This window comes from Rutidosis leptorrhynchoides, chromosome 5, assembly GCF_046630445.1.
Source record: "Rutidosis leptorrhynchoides isolate AG116_Rl617_1_P2 chromosome 5, CSIRO_AGI_Rlap_v1, whole genome shotgun sequence".
In the NCBI taxonomy this organism is placed as follows: domain Eukaryota; kingdom Viridiplantae; phylum Streptophyta; class Magnoliopsida; order Asterales; family Asteraceae; genus Rutidosis; species Rutidosis leptorrhynchoides.
The window spans coordinates 412359770-412375216 of record NC_092337.1 but is presented as its reverse complement, the minus strand read 5'-3'; the positions used below and the strand labels follow the sequence as shown (position 1 = coordinate 412375216).

The following is a 15447-nucleotide window of genomic DNA, read 5'->3' as shown; positions in this document are numbered from 1 at the left end:
TAATAAACTAATATATATACATATTCAAGTTACGTAACTTTTACTGTTTATCAATTCTTATGTAATGTAATTCTAACTTTCCATTTATTGAAAGGGAATAATGAAACTTAAATGGATTTTTAGTTTAATTATTTTAAGGAAAAAATTATTATTTTGAAACGAGTATAAACTGTAATGTGAATTTTGTTTTGAGACGAAAAGAAATATTAAATTAAACTATTACGGAGTAACTAAATTATTAATGTAAAACTAATACTGTGAAATTGAGTGATGGACATATTTGACTTAAGATGAGTACTACTCCATAATTGAGTTAATTGTAATTTACAGGACAACTCTTTGACTTAAAGCAAATTATGTAGATAACACAATTGCTGATCAAATCAGACATTAGATTCAAGGAACATCATCTAAAGTCTTGCAATTTATGTCTCCCTATTTCGTGTAAGTAGGGATGGCAATGACCATCCGATCCGGTGGATATCTACCCAATCCACCCGCTACGTAATGGATATGGACGAACCTAAATGAATATGGATACTGATATGGATGAACATAAATGGATATAGATATGGATGGATATATCCATTACCACCAGAAATACATATACAAATACATAAATATAGATATATGTTTACATATTTATTATTACAAGTTCATTTACCGTTAGATTTATATTTTGCTTTCAACATTATAATGAAATAACTATAATATATTACAATAAAACACGCATATCTAATAAAATAAACTTACAAATTTCATATTTAATTTTTCATAATTCATGTGTTATAGTAACATTTAACAAATTTTGTTATATTTTTGACAAAGATTACACATTTTTATGGGTAAATTTTAAATATTTCGTGTTATATTTATTTCTGCTATACTACATTTTTATTTTAATCGCATATTATAAAATATCATAACATTTTTTTAATATCAATTGGATATCCATTAACCCGGTTAATTCACTGGATATGGATATGGATGAATGACCTGAAACTAAACGGATATGGATATGAATGAACAAAAACTAAATAAATATGGATGTGGATACGACATCACCCATTCCATATCCAATCCATTGTCATCCCTACGTGTAAGGTAGTCTTATGTCTGTCTAAATATTACCTCCCTCACATTCCGTCATCCATCAAAATAAATAGTACGGAGTATTATTGTTGTTGCTGCAATTAGGGATGGCAATGGATCGGATATGGATCGGGTGAGGTCGTATCCATATCCATATCCATTTATTTTTTTTACTTTTCATCCATCCATATCCATATCCGTCGGGTGAAGCGGGTTAATGGATAATTATCCATATCCGTTTAAATTTATTTTATTTTTAACAATTATAAGCGGTGGTTCACTATATACGATCAAAAGTAAAAATTTTAATAGTTTATGCGACCGAAAGTCACATTTTACTAATCTATATAACAAATATTCAATAGATAACCTATTAAACGTGTAAAGATATCGACATGTAAGTTGCTTACTTTTAGTTACATGGAATCACATTTAAACCACCAAAGTACCATAAATACATTTGATTATTTAAACAAAATAAAATATAAGAAGAAAGTTATGTTTTTAGAGAAAATATAAAGAAAGATGAATATGAATATAATTAATGAAATATCACTACATAAATGATACTAATTTGAGTAAATAATACTAATTTGAGTGATAAATTTATATATTTAGTTATTTCGGGTGAAAGCGGTTTCATCCATGGATGAAATTTTTTCATCCACATCCATATCCATATCCATTTAGATCGTCCATATCCACGAATAATCGGGTGAATTGGATGGATATCCACTGGATCGGGTATCCATTGCCATCCCTAGCTGCAATTAAACAAATCACCTATGTATAGTTCTTAAAGTGGGTTAGTTTCTAATAAGTCCAAAGTGCATATATTATTATTATTTTTTTTTTTTGAAAGCAAGTTATGTATTATAATAATCACAACTAGTTGTGGAGCCCTCGCTTCGCGCCGGGTGCTCCGTTTTGAATGCGAGTTAAAAAAAAAATCTTGATCTATTTTATAAATTTTTTTTTCGACATCTAACATTGAAGGGTTGTTCCTTCTGTGAAAGTTGCTTCTTTTATCGTTGACGAAGAAAAGAGAAAAAAAGTTAGTTGATTTTTTTGTAAAAAACTATTTTTTTTCGACATCTTTTGGTAACATTGAAAGGGTTGGTTCTTCTACGAAAGTTGCTTATTTTATCGTTGGGGACAAAAAAAAAAAAAATTGTAAAAAAAAATATTTTTTGACATCTTTTGGTAGCATTGAAGTGTTGTTCATTTTATGAAAGTTGCCTCTTTTATCGTTGAGGAAGAAAAGAGAGAAAAAAAAGTTAGTTGATTTTTTTGTAATAAGTTTTTTTTTCGACATCTTTTGGTAACATTGAAGGGTTGGTTCTTTTACGAAAATTGATTATTTTATCGTTGGGGACCAAAAAAAAAAAAAAAGTGAAATGATGAAAATATCTTTTTCGACATTTTTTGGTAGCATTGAAAGGTTGTCAATTTTATGAAAATTACCTCTTTTATCGTTGAGGAAGAAAAGAGAGAAAAAAAAAAGTTAGTTGATTTTTTTGTAAAAAAGTTTTTTTTTTTCGACATCTTTTGATAACATTGAAGTGTTGGTTCTTTTACGAAAATTGCTTATTTTATCGTTTGTGACCAAAACAAATAAAAAAAAAAGTGAAATGATGAAAATACACTTGGTTACTATTGGTAAATAGTGAAATAGTATTTTGTCTGTTAGTATATATATAAATATAAATTATTTACATTGTTTTGAAGCTTTAAGCTTTACATACAGCTCGATATATATACGAATAATCTGAAAAATTTCGAATACACAATGTTTCAACCCGGATCAAGATCGTTGACTTGAGGAAAGCTTAGATTGCTCGGGTGAAGTATCCATTGTTGCCATTCAATGTTTAGCAAATTTGAACAGTTTTTAATCCACTCGAATGAATCTATCTATTCTATAGTTTCTATTAAATTTCTAAAATGATAACATCATAAATAACCTTTTTCCTTCTTTAAAAAAAATTAAAAAAAAAAAAGAAAAAAATTCAAGACATCTTGGTGATGTCATTATAATATTTAATTAAAAAAACATTAATTAATTATCAAATAAATCAAAATCAGTAAAAAAAAAAAAAAAAAAAAAAGGAAAAAAAATACACTCGTGATAAAATAAAATTAGATAAACCCTATGTAAGCATGCTTTCAAATCTCAAAAAACCCTAAATCTTTCAAATCTAGACTGTATAGTGTTCCATCTTCTCCATTCTATTCTACCGCTCTGTATTTCTCTTCTTGATTCCGTGTCTATATATGTGTATTAGGGATCTTTCGCATCAACAGGTTCTCGCTTAATAAAGGTTAGTATTTCATGTTTTTGGTTTTCAAATTTCTTTTCCCAGGAAATCTATAGGTAGATGTTGATTAGGGGTTATTAAGATATTTGGACATGTTAATTATGTTTGTACATTCAATGTAACTACTCATTCTCTAGAAATAACCACCACTAAGTCAACAAATGTATCACAAGTTAATGCATAAATTTTTTCTTAAAGACAACCCTAAGGGTTGTCATTAGAAAACTTCTTTTATATTAACATGAGGTTTAAAGAGATGATTTAAATTTGTAGAGTGATATTTATGATGATGATTGTGTTGGTAGTTTGAAAATTTCTTAAGCTGGTTTTGCACACTAGGTGTTTGTGGTTATGTCTCAATGAACTCAATAATTTTCGTATATGATATGTCTTCACTTGCATTTTTCTTGGTTGATTAAGTATGTATCATGGTAAGGTCCCATGATGGTGGTATGCTTTTCTGTTTGTTAAAAGCCTAAAAAGGTTAACTTTTACTTTCGTCTCTGTTCATTTTATTAAGAAACGCAGTATGTATATTCATTTATGATTAACTGAGTTTGATTGTGTTACGTGTTGCATTTAGTTGTAATTTTGATTGTGTCGCAGTTTCATAGTTTTCAATTTGATTTTATGTATAAAACCAATACTTATTTTATGATAATTCACACTGTAACATTTACTTTCAATGTGAATGTGCGTGAAATTTTAAACTATAGATGATGATAGACTCATTTGATAAGATTTTAACTTTAATTTGTTTATTTCATAGAGCTTGAGATATTAACTTTAATTTGTTTATTTCATAGAGCTTATAGGAACAATCTGCATATTAAATGTGAATAACTTATTTTTGGCTTTGTTGAATGAAATAAATCATTCTTTGTCGACTTTGCATCTTGGGAAGCTTTAAAAACAGATAATTATTGTTTATGAGTTTTCTTCTATATATTTTACATCATCCTTCATAGAATAAGATTGAAATATTGAATGGTCAACTGAGATTTAGTATTCATTTACTCTTATATTCTTGCATATTATCTGTTTGACGAAATGCTTGAAATAAAACTGAATTTTGATAGGATTGCGTTTGGTTGAATTTCAGATTGGTAGCTTTGTTGTGAGTTTTACAGAACCTAAAAGAAGTGACATTACATGTGGAGATGATGCTTTTGACTTTCGCTCACAGTAATCATACTTTGTCAAAGATTTTTCTATAATTCTTAAATCAGGGGTTAGTAAAATATAATTTGAAGGTTTGGTAATTGAGTTAACTATTGACTTCGAAGTTTCTTTTTACAATTTTGAAATTGAAACGAGTGACTGAGAAAGTGTGACTTTTTCTAACTTTGAAGGAAAGCATGCCACAACTATGCTATTGAGAGCATGAGGAGGGATTTTCTTGGATCCAAGCAACAGTAAATCTGAAGACTAAAAGGCATGATAAAGGTTAGGAAGTGTTAGTTTCGAAATTTTGATTATCTTTTCATTTATCTTTGTGTATGGGAATCACAATTGATTGTAAAAATCAAGTTTGTATGTTAGGTTATGATTTTAATTCTTCTAAAATAACATATTAGTATGTGTTGTTTGTCTTATATTGCTGGACATATTTTAGAAACTGTGATACCATTTTTGTTAAATGTGATTTGATGTTATGCATGCTATTAGTGATAATGGTACATAGTTGAGGATGTGTGTGCTATGGCCTTCATTTAGTGATTGTGGCCCAATTGTCGTTTGAAAACACTTTTAAATTTCTATTTTTCCAAATGGTATATCCCGTCACTCATTCAATTGTTTGCCATAACTTCTTTGAATACTTTGATATCCCTCCAATACTTGTACCACGAAAAGCGTTATCCATCCCCATATTAGTCCCCAAGTTAACTTCCCACCATTTAAATACCCCCTCCCAAACCAATTTGGCTTGTTCACATGAGAAGATTGCATGTTCCACTGTTTCATTATCCTTGTTACACAATGGACAAAGAGAAGATTCAAGGATGATGCCTCGCTTCTCTATCTCTACTCTAACCGGTAATCTATTTTTCAAAACCCTCCACACGAAAATACCTACTTTTTGGGGTATAAGGTTATTTCGTAGCGTTTCGGGTTAGGATGCATTACCTTTTAGAAGTAGTTCATCAATAGACGAAGCTACCAACTTTGAAGAGTATATTCCCTTGCCGCTTGGTTTGAAGATCCAAGTGCTTTCTTCCTCATTCATACCTCCGATTGTTCTAATTCTAGCTTCAAGATTGGATAATGCCCCATGAAGTCGACCCGTAAGCTCCCTTGACCAGTTTCACGTAAAATGCCATACGTTATCATCCTCCTTTATTCTTTCATTTACATGCACACTTGCATCACATTCTAGACGGTATAACCTCGGAAAATCTTGCTTTAATGTCGATTCACCAACCCAAACCTCATCCCAGAAATTGACGTCTCTTCCATCCCCTATTCTTCGTTCGAACAGATTAACCACATTGATGCCTAACTTATGAAAGTCGCTCCTGATCTTAATAATGTTCCACCACACTGAATGATGCTTAACATGAGAAACATTAGTGTTATCCCCCAACCCCCCATCCCGCCCATAAATACTTTTAATTACCTTTACCCATAATGTATTATTTTCAACTTTGAATCTCCACCACCATTTACCCAAGAGAGAGGTTTTTTGCATTTAACGACCCAATGTTTAACCCGCCCTTCCCATACGATTGAAGAATAAAATTCCATTTAACCCATGCAAGTTTATGATCATCCCCCGCCCCTCCCCAAAAAAACTTACGACGCATACCTTCAAGAAGATTGATGATGTTGGAGGGTGCACGAAACAACGAGAAGAAATACAAGAGTAAACTACTAAGGACCGATTTGATGAGCGTTAGCCTTCCACTGAATGACGTCGTTCTAGTTTTCCAACCCGATAACCTTTTATTAAATTTTTCAATCAACACTTCCCATGCTTCTGTTTTTTGCATTTTGTCACCAATAGACATTCCTAAATAGCTAAAGGGGAGTCTGCCTACACCACACCCGAATTTCACTGCCATTTTTTCGACTTCTTCAACAGGAACACCCACGCCATAAAGTACACTTTTGGCCATATTAACCCGTAACCGGAAGCTTTTTCAAAACATGAAAGAGTTTTCAAAATATTACTCACGTATTTTTTTCCCCAATTACCAAAGAGAAGATGAATACGTGAACAAGTATGAACCACATTCGTTTCATCTTTGGAAAAAGGTAGAAAAGCAACCATTCGATTTGAAGTTTTTTTTTTTTTTTTCTCTTTGAATAAATTGAAATGATCCGAGGATTAATTGAGCTACAAATGCTAGATCTTGTTAGACAATGAAACCTCGTGATGCTTATTGATTACATCGATCACTATCTATAGATTACATTACACCTTAAACATTGTCTAACATATCTTACAATCTACCTGAAACAACCTGATTGTTACAACAACTGAAACATGCTTTGATATCTTTTATACATATATAATACCATCATTGAAACATATTCAATCTAACCAACAACCCACTGATACATCTATCCACCAAATATAAACGACGCTGACCAATTGAAGGCGAAGACTTATGACATTTTACTGTGCCAATCTTTTTAAACTATACTCTTAATGTGTCAATCTAAAAGCCTATTTTCAATTAAGTTGCAAACTACAAACAAATGCACAGAATTGACGGGGAACCAAACCTATCCAAACACAAACCCTCGTAAACCTTTGACTTATACAAACAGCAAACCGTGAACAATCGACCACTCCAGCAAACCTTCGACGATCAACATCGTCGGTTGGAAAACAAACTTCCAAACACCCGGTGACTCACATGGAAGCAAAAACACCCAAACAATTGAACCAACCACCAAAATAGAACACAAATGGTAGATCCACCACATTCGTCACCTGCAACAATGGCCGAGGAGAGAGAAGTGAGGCTCCACATAGAAGCCACCGGCCTGGGGATGAAAATGAAATAAGGACCAAAAAAACAAAAAAGGAGAAAGTGATGGGGTCACCGGACCATCAGCGAGATGCCTGTGGACGGAGGAGATGAGATGTCCAACGGAAAAGCACAAAGTCGAGTTCTTGAAAAATAACGGTTGTGGTATTTAGGGGGATGGTGAGCTAATGCTGTAACATTTTATTTTACTAGAAGCCTTGAAGGTACATAGTATAATGACATGCGTCTAGCAGAGTACGTCACATGTTTTACATGACATTTAGTTTACTAGGTTCATATGTTTATGAGGCGTTTTACAACACTAACACTTGTCACACAAGGATGATTTGTATAAAGGAAAATGTCTTTAATAATCTTATGTAACGCTACGCTAGACATAGCGTGACATATCCACATGCAAAGGCCTTCATCAATCTCCCATCAAATTCGGTCCACGTAAGCAAACATGGACTAGTACGTGGATTGTACACGTAGGATCCTAACTGCCCTGATTCTGAAATATTCCTATAAGTGGCAGTTATGGGTTAGTAGGCAATTGGTAACCGCCAATTGCACACCAATATAGATACCGCGCTTGAGTTTCATTTGAAGGTAATCAACATTCGGTTCTCACGAACTTCACCCATCTACAATCATTATTTGGAGGCTCAGAAAAAGATAGACAACGACAACAACCCCTTCCACCCCACAAATCTTACCGAGATCGTTAGATCGAAGGTGAGGGCCATTAGTTTGTACTCGAGTCAAATTTGGCTTGGTCAGAGTACAAGCAGCACATTAACTATATTTTTTCTTCCTAATATACTAATACTAATGAGTAAATAGTACACATCGAAATGACTGACACATATTATAGGCCAACAAAATTGAAAACATTCATAGAACAACAAAATTTGACATAATAGAACTACTTTCATAGAACAACAACATTAGAAACAAATAACAAAGTCAAGATACAACGAATACAGGTGATTGATCTTTAAGCTATCATATTTGTTTACCCATTATAAACAAATAACAAGTTCATATAAAAAAGCAAAATAACACTGTATTTTACAATAACGAATGATCTTGAACGATTATGCAAGGCATGGTGGTTTTTTATGCTTGCATAAGTCGTCCAAAATCATTTGCGTTTTGCAAATAGTAGCATCTTAACATTCTTACAAAAAGGGTATTTGCGGACAAAGTACAAATAAAAAGGTGCAACAAAGTTAATCCTCTCAAATAAAAGATGACTTTAAGGCTAATCTCTTTTTTACATTTCCTATCTTAATTTACACAAACATCACTAATCCACAATTAACGAGCTGGAAACATAATAAGAATAACACAATTTATCTATTTTGCCTGCCATTAGCATCTCCGTACGTCTACCAACCATTCTTATCCTTGTTCTATCATATATTATCATATTGCATTCAGGTTGTAGTTAAGAACTTGAAGATGAACGAATACCCAATAAAGATCATAATCTTACCTATAAAATGAACCCGGCATTCGCATCAAGCTTTGCACATGCAAGGTGTTAAAGGGTTCTCCCAAATGTCATAGTTGGGGAACGTTGCCTCTGGAAGCCCAGTGCGGGTCTGATGGGTCATGACAACATCTTCAACAAAGGTGGCCCAGCCCATGTAGGGATCACCTAAAGATTTGGAAAGCAGGCATTTATCAGGTTTTATGGATTTTTGTCGGTGACCCATGTACCGTCTTCTTGCACCGATAATTAGTTTCGCAAAGTTGCCCCCGTGTGTCAACACAAATACATCTGATTTCAAGCAAACCAAGAAATCTAAAGCAGCCAAGCTTGTGACGTGTTTTCTAAAACCGTCTAATTCATCTTTTGTTGTTAATTCCTCCTTTGTTAACACCCCTTAACAATCAGATGTATTGAAATATAAACTTATAATGTTCAGTTTAATTTTCAAAAGATCATGCATTGCTTTAAAATCATAGTAGCAAATCGAACCCATTTCTCATTAATGGGTCATTTTGTTTATGTTTTATCTCTAACCTCAAATGGGTAAAATAAAACATTAATTTCAGAGAGAAACAGATCAAAGAGGTTTAAAGTTGCATAAATTGCATTTTTTATTTTTATTTTTAAATGTGTACAATATGTAAAATCAATACATTCAAGAAGCTAAACTATTACTACTATTAAATCAACAGTTTGTGCGAAAATATTACTCTATGAGCACTTCAATTAGTTTATAACTTTCTATAAAGCAAAGAAAGTTTGGACTAATAGTGTTTCAGGGTCAACCTAACCAGGTCACCCCCTTTTTGACTAGCACAGCGTAGTACCCGTATGACCCGTTACCCAACCTGCCAACCCCACCCAGTTTACCACCTCAAGTGTTAAAATTGAACAAAGCTGTCAATTAAAAGATTGAAAGATGTCCATACAAGATTAGGAAACATGTTCCTAAGTGGAGCCATTCGGTTTTGTCCGCCGTAGACCTGTCCAGAAGCTACATATATTTGAGTTTCTTTTGGGTAACCCATGGCCCGAAGCATAACTGCCACTTCCCCAGGCTCGAGAGGACATCGTCCTTCTTTCCTTTTTTGTAGGGCAAGTGGCCATAAATGTGAGCCATCCTGCATCATAACAATGAATGTTACAATGGGTAAATTTTATGCATATATGCAACAATATATGGAACCCTAGATTGTAAAAGTACCAGAAATTAATACAATTACATTATAATTACAAAAATTTACTACAATTTACAGCTTACCTTGAAGCGCCTAGGCCATTCTTTTAACCTGTACAGTCCCATCAAAGCTTTCTCTGCCCTTGTCCCCACAAAGTCACAAAATGATAGTCCTACCATCCCTTTCTCAAATCTAAGATGAAGAGCCCTGTTGAAGTTTATAGTTATTTAAAGTTACAAAATAACGATGCACATAATTTCAATCACACCACTAACACTCTTTTGACCATTTTTAATTGTTAATAATATATGAGTGCCATATTTAGGATTGCAGAAACCAATACACTATTTAACACAACAATAATCTAAACTATCCATTACAAATAAATTTTGGGAGACTTAGAACACATTTGATCAATCTGGATAGCTTATTTGCTTGTTTTGCAGTTTTGCCATTCTGGCTTAAATGTGTAATTCATCCACGTTTGTTGTACATAAACTGTTTCTACGAGTTATAATATTTAGCAGGTGCTTCGTGACCCTTTACACAGAAAAAAACATGTTTGAAGAAACTTGAAAACGCTTACATAATTCATACACAAGTAATGAAGAAAATGGGTTGTAATCGCCACTACTTGAAAACACTTACATAAAAGGACTTGGACTGCCGGAGCGATTTTTCATCCTTGCTACAAGCTGATTAGCCATTTCATCAATCTCAGGAAGAAACTTGAGTGCATGATAGTTAACTCTGCACCTGAGCCTGTTTATTTCTTGAGGGACATTATCATAGCTAGACAAGAACAAACACATATAAGGTTAAGAATAAACAAATGAACTACAATTCATGAAAAATGAACTCTCCTAATACATACCCAAGTCGATCTACAAACGGCTATAAGGCCATTATCTTCTTCTCTTTGATCCGGGGCAAGACATTATCAATGTAGAATTGTGCGGGCGCATACTTGGGAAAGTTCTTTACTGTCCGTCTATCATGCAATAACACAAGATTTTTTTAGTAAACCGAATTAGATACGCATCAACATCGCCGTGTCCATAGGTGGTGAATTGGGTGGGTTGGGTAATGGGTCCGGTTCGAAATAAATTATATTCTTGTATGGATTGCCAAAGAACATCTTTTACCCAATTTAAGTGCTAATAAAAACCACTAGTTCGTAAAAAATGATCGCAACAATTGGAGTATTTCAACAATGATTTTTAAATAAATTTTAACCAATAAGAATACACTTGGGGAGACTTTTGATACATTTGACCAATTTCCTTTCAAAAGTAATTTCTTTACCCGTTATAGATAAAACATACCCGAATCGACCATTTACAAGAAAAATGGGTAGAAACTGCAATTTGAAAAAGTTTAAACACAATCGAAATCCTATAGCAAACACTTTGTAATTATAGCCCTGGAGTTTAGAAAGTAAATATCAACCTAAACTATTATGTTCAGATTGTGCACAGTTATTTCAACTCTATCAGTTTAAAAGAAATGTTAACTATGTATTCCTCTCAAGTGCAAGTTTTAAGTGTTTGCAGTAAGAGAAAGAACCTTATGCTTGTGAACAGCTCTGACTTGTCAGTAAACCATGATGGAATATCACGTACAATCTGCACATCATCCTTCAAGTAGTCGATGAAATGATCCACATCAAATATACATAAATAAGGAAGTAAATGAATCAAGAATAGGTTAAATATTTGGAGTGTTGAAACACAAACAGATGAATATGACACATGTTGATGATAAATAAATAGAGACATTATAAATGTATTTAACCTTGCTTCCAGAAAAAGCTAAGCATTTTTAACACTGACTATGGTTGCTTAAATGTTTATTGTAGCCACACACATCATATAGTTTCTGGTAAAGATAACTCACGTTTGGTCCTTCCAGGTCTTGTTTTAACACTGGCAGAATAAGAGTGGCATTCATGATTTTGGCGACAGCAACGGCGTTGCATATCTACATGAAAAGACAGGTAAGTGTACTGTAACAGTCAGCATCTGAAAAGACAGGTATATGTAACATATGCAATTGATAGCCTTTAAACTGAAAAGTTTAAAAGAATGAAAGCATACAGCAATTCTTTGCTGATTTAGCCCGCCCTCAGCATGAATAAATATGTATCCATTTGTTTCATTTGCCTCAGGAAGATCTGCACGGAACCAATAAGCAAATATAATGTGAATAATGATCACTAAGAATTATGACAATTAATAACTTGCTAGAATGGAAGTTTAATAAACAAAATATGAACAAAGAATGTACAACTTTGAAGTTTATTGTAAATGGTTTACCTTATTTTCAAATGTTATATATATATATATATATATATATATATATATATATATATATATATATATATATATATATATATATATATATATATATATAAGAGAAATATTTAATGCATAATAAATGCAAACCAACTATACCTAAGAAACATTAAATGGCAACTACACCTAGAAAATATTAAATGCCAACTACACTACTATCATAAATGCATTTATCTAAAAATTTGGAAACATCCCATAAATCAAGGGATTATAAAATCTCATAAATCAAGGGATTATGTTGCACTAATTTTAACACTCCCCCTTGGTGCAAACTCTCGATCAAAAATCCCCAACGCTTCTCGAAATTCCATGAACTTAATTTTCATTAGAGCTTTAATAAAGATGTCGGCTACTTGAGCATTTGTCCTTACGTTTGCTAGCTCGATCTCCCCGCTAAGAACCTTTTCACGAATAAAATGATATCTCATTTCTATATGCTTAATACGGGCATGAAACACAGGATTCGAAGCAAGCTTGATTGCACTTTCGTTGTCACATTTCAATTTGACAACATAATCTACTTTTTCAAGTATGTCACCAAACAATCTTCTTAACCAAATACATTCTTGAGCCGCCATTGTTGCAGCTATGTATTCCGCTTCCGTGCTAGACAAAGCAACAACATCTTGCTTCTTGCTACACCATGAAATAACAGCGTAACCCATGTTAAAACAGTAACCCGAAGTTGAATGGCGATCATTTGCATCTCCCATCCAATCTGCATCCACGAAACCTTTTAACAAAACATTATCACACTTCTTATACCATAAGTCGTGGCCTATTGATCCTTTTACATAACGAAGAATCCTCTTTGCTGCATCAATATGAACATTAGTTGGACATTGCATAAATTGTGAAACAATGCCAACCGAGTAAGCAATTTCCGGCCTTGTGATGGTAAGATAGATGAAACTTCCAACCATTTATCGGAATAACTTCACATCCTTGAGCTCTTTTCCTTGATCTTTCTTCATTTTGAGGTTTGGTTCCATTGGAGTAGTCATAGGCTTTGACTCCCCCATGTTGAAATGTTCCAAGAGACTTCTTGCATAACCCCTTTGAGAGATAAAGTATCCGTTTTCTAATTTATCAACTTCTAAGCCAAGAAAACATCCAATCTCTCCCAGATTCTTCATTTCAAAACGAGCCGAAAGATCATCACTTAAACGAGAGATTTCTGACTCGTTTCCTCCGGTGATAATCATGTCATCAACATATAATAACACCAAAACATGGAAACCTGATTCTTTCTTTACAAACAAACTAGAATCCGCATCAGAAATCTTAAAACCACAAAAGACAAGGTATTGTGCAACCTTACCATACCAAGCTCTTGGAGCTTGTTTCAAGCCATAAAGAGCTTTCTTCAATCGGCACTCATATTTTGGAAATTGATTTGAAATGAACCCAATAGGTTGTTCCATGAACACCTCACGATCAAGCTCTCCATATAGAAAAGCATTCTTCACATCAAGTTGCCACAATTTTCACCTTTTGTAAGCCGCTAGTGAGATCATTGTTCTCACCGTTACCATTTTAGCCACGGGGCTAAAAGTTTCCTCATAATCAAGCCCATAACTTTGACAAAAGCCACGAGCCACCAACCGAGCCTTGAACCTATTAATGGTTCCATCCGAGTTCTTCTTCAAACGGTAGACCCATTTGTAAGTAACCGGTTTACATGCTTCTGGTTTCTTGACAAGCTCCCAAGTTTCATTCTTTTCCAATGCATCAATCTCCTCTTGCATTGCTTTTCTCCAATCTGGAGAATCTTTAGCTTCTTCATAACATGTTGGTTCTTCGGTTAAGCCACCTGAAAAGAAATAAGTTGTGACTGTGTTCACCTCATAGTCACTTAGATGTCTTGGTTGTCTCTTTTCTCTTGTTGACCTTCTAACTTGAGTTGGTACTTCTTCACTAGGTGTCTCTTCTTGAGTTTGAGAAACACCATCATTCTCACTTTCTTCTTGAGTGTCGAAGCTAGGAAACATAAATTTGCAATCTCTATTTTCTTCACCATTTTTGCTTGATTCAGAAAATTGAGAAGACACTTCATCAAATACCACATCTCTTGAAGTGGTAAACTTCTTTGTTTCTTGATCCATACACCTCCAACCTTTCCTGTGAGAATCATAACCAACAAAAATACACTTTCGAGCTTTTGGGTCAAGTTTGGTTCGGTTAGCTTTTGGAACATGAACATAACAAATAGAACCAAACACCCTAAAATAGCTTACATTTGGCTTTTGACCATAAGCTAGCTCAAAAGATGATTTTTGTGTACCTGGCCAAGATGGTAACCGATTAGACACATGACAAGCACATTGAAGTGCTTCTGCCCATAGCTCCCTAGGCAACCCTTTGTCATGTAACCAAGATAAGCATATTGAAACAAGGTAAGCAATTTTTCTTTCTGAAACCCCATTTTGTTGTGGAGTATCCGGACAAGTCATTTGGTGAGAAATACCATTTGTTTTACAATAAGTAAAGAAATCATTTGACATGAATTCTCCACCATTGTCACTCCTAAGAGCTTTTACCTTTCTCCCAAATTCTGATTCTACCGCTTCTTTGAATTCTATGAACTTTGATAAGGCTTCACTTTTCTCCTTTAGGAATTTCACCCAAGTAAACCGAGAATAGTCATCAATTAATACCATGACATAGCAATGACCGCTATAACTTGGTGTTTTTGTTGGCCCCATCAAGTCCGTATGAATCAAGTCAAGCAAACCTTGTTTTCGATTTGTTGACTTCTTATATGGAAGTCGGTGTGACTTTCCATATTGACATCCTTGACATATTACTTCCTCACGAACATTCTTTAATTGAGGAATTCCATCAACTAGTTTATGTGAGAATATCTTTTGCAACATTTGATATCCCACATGGCCTAGTCTAGCATGCCAAATAGCTCCGTTGTCGGTTTGACTTGTTTTCTTCACGTAAGCCTCACCTGCGGACAACATAAACAAAGAACCTTTCTTTTCTCCCGTGAAGAGAACATCACCCACAATCTCCTTGACA

The 15447-nt window shown here is 33.7% G+C and overlaps 1 pseudogene; it reads right to left on the bottom strand.

Annotated features, from left to right (window-relative positions):
• Positions 1–8913: 8913 nt before the first annotated feature.
• The window catches only part of LOC139849938 (protein PECTIC ARABINOGALACTAN SYNTHESIS-RELATED-like), a 110371-nt pseudogene continuing 103837 nt past the window's right edge, over positions 8914–15447 (bottom strand).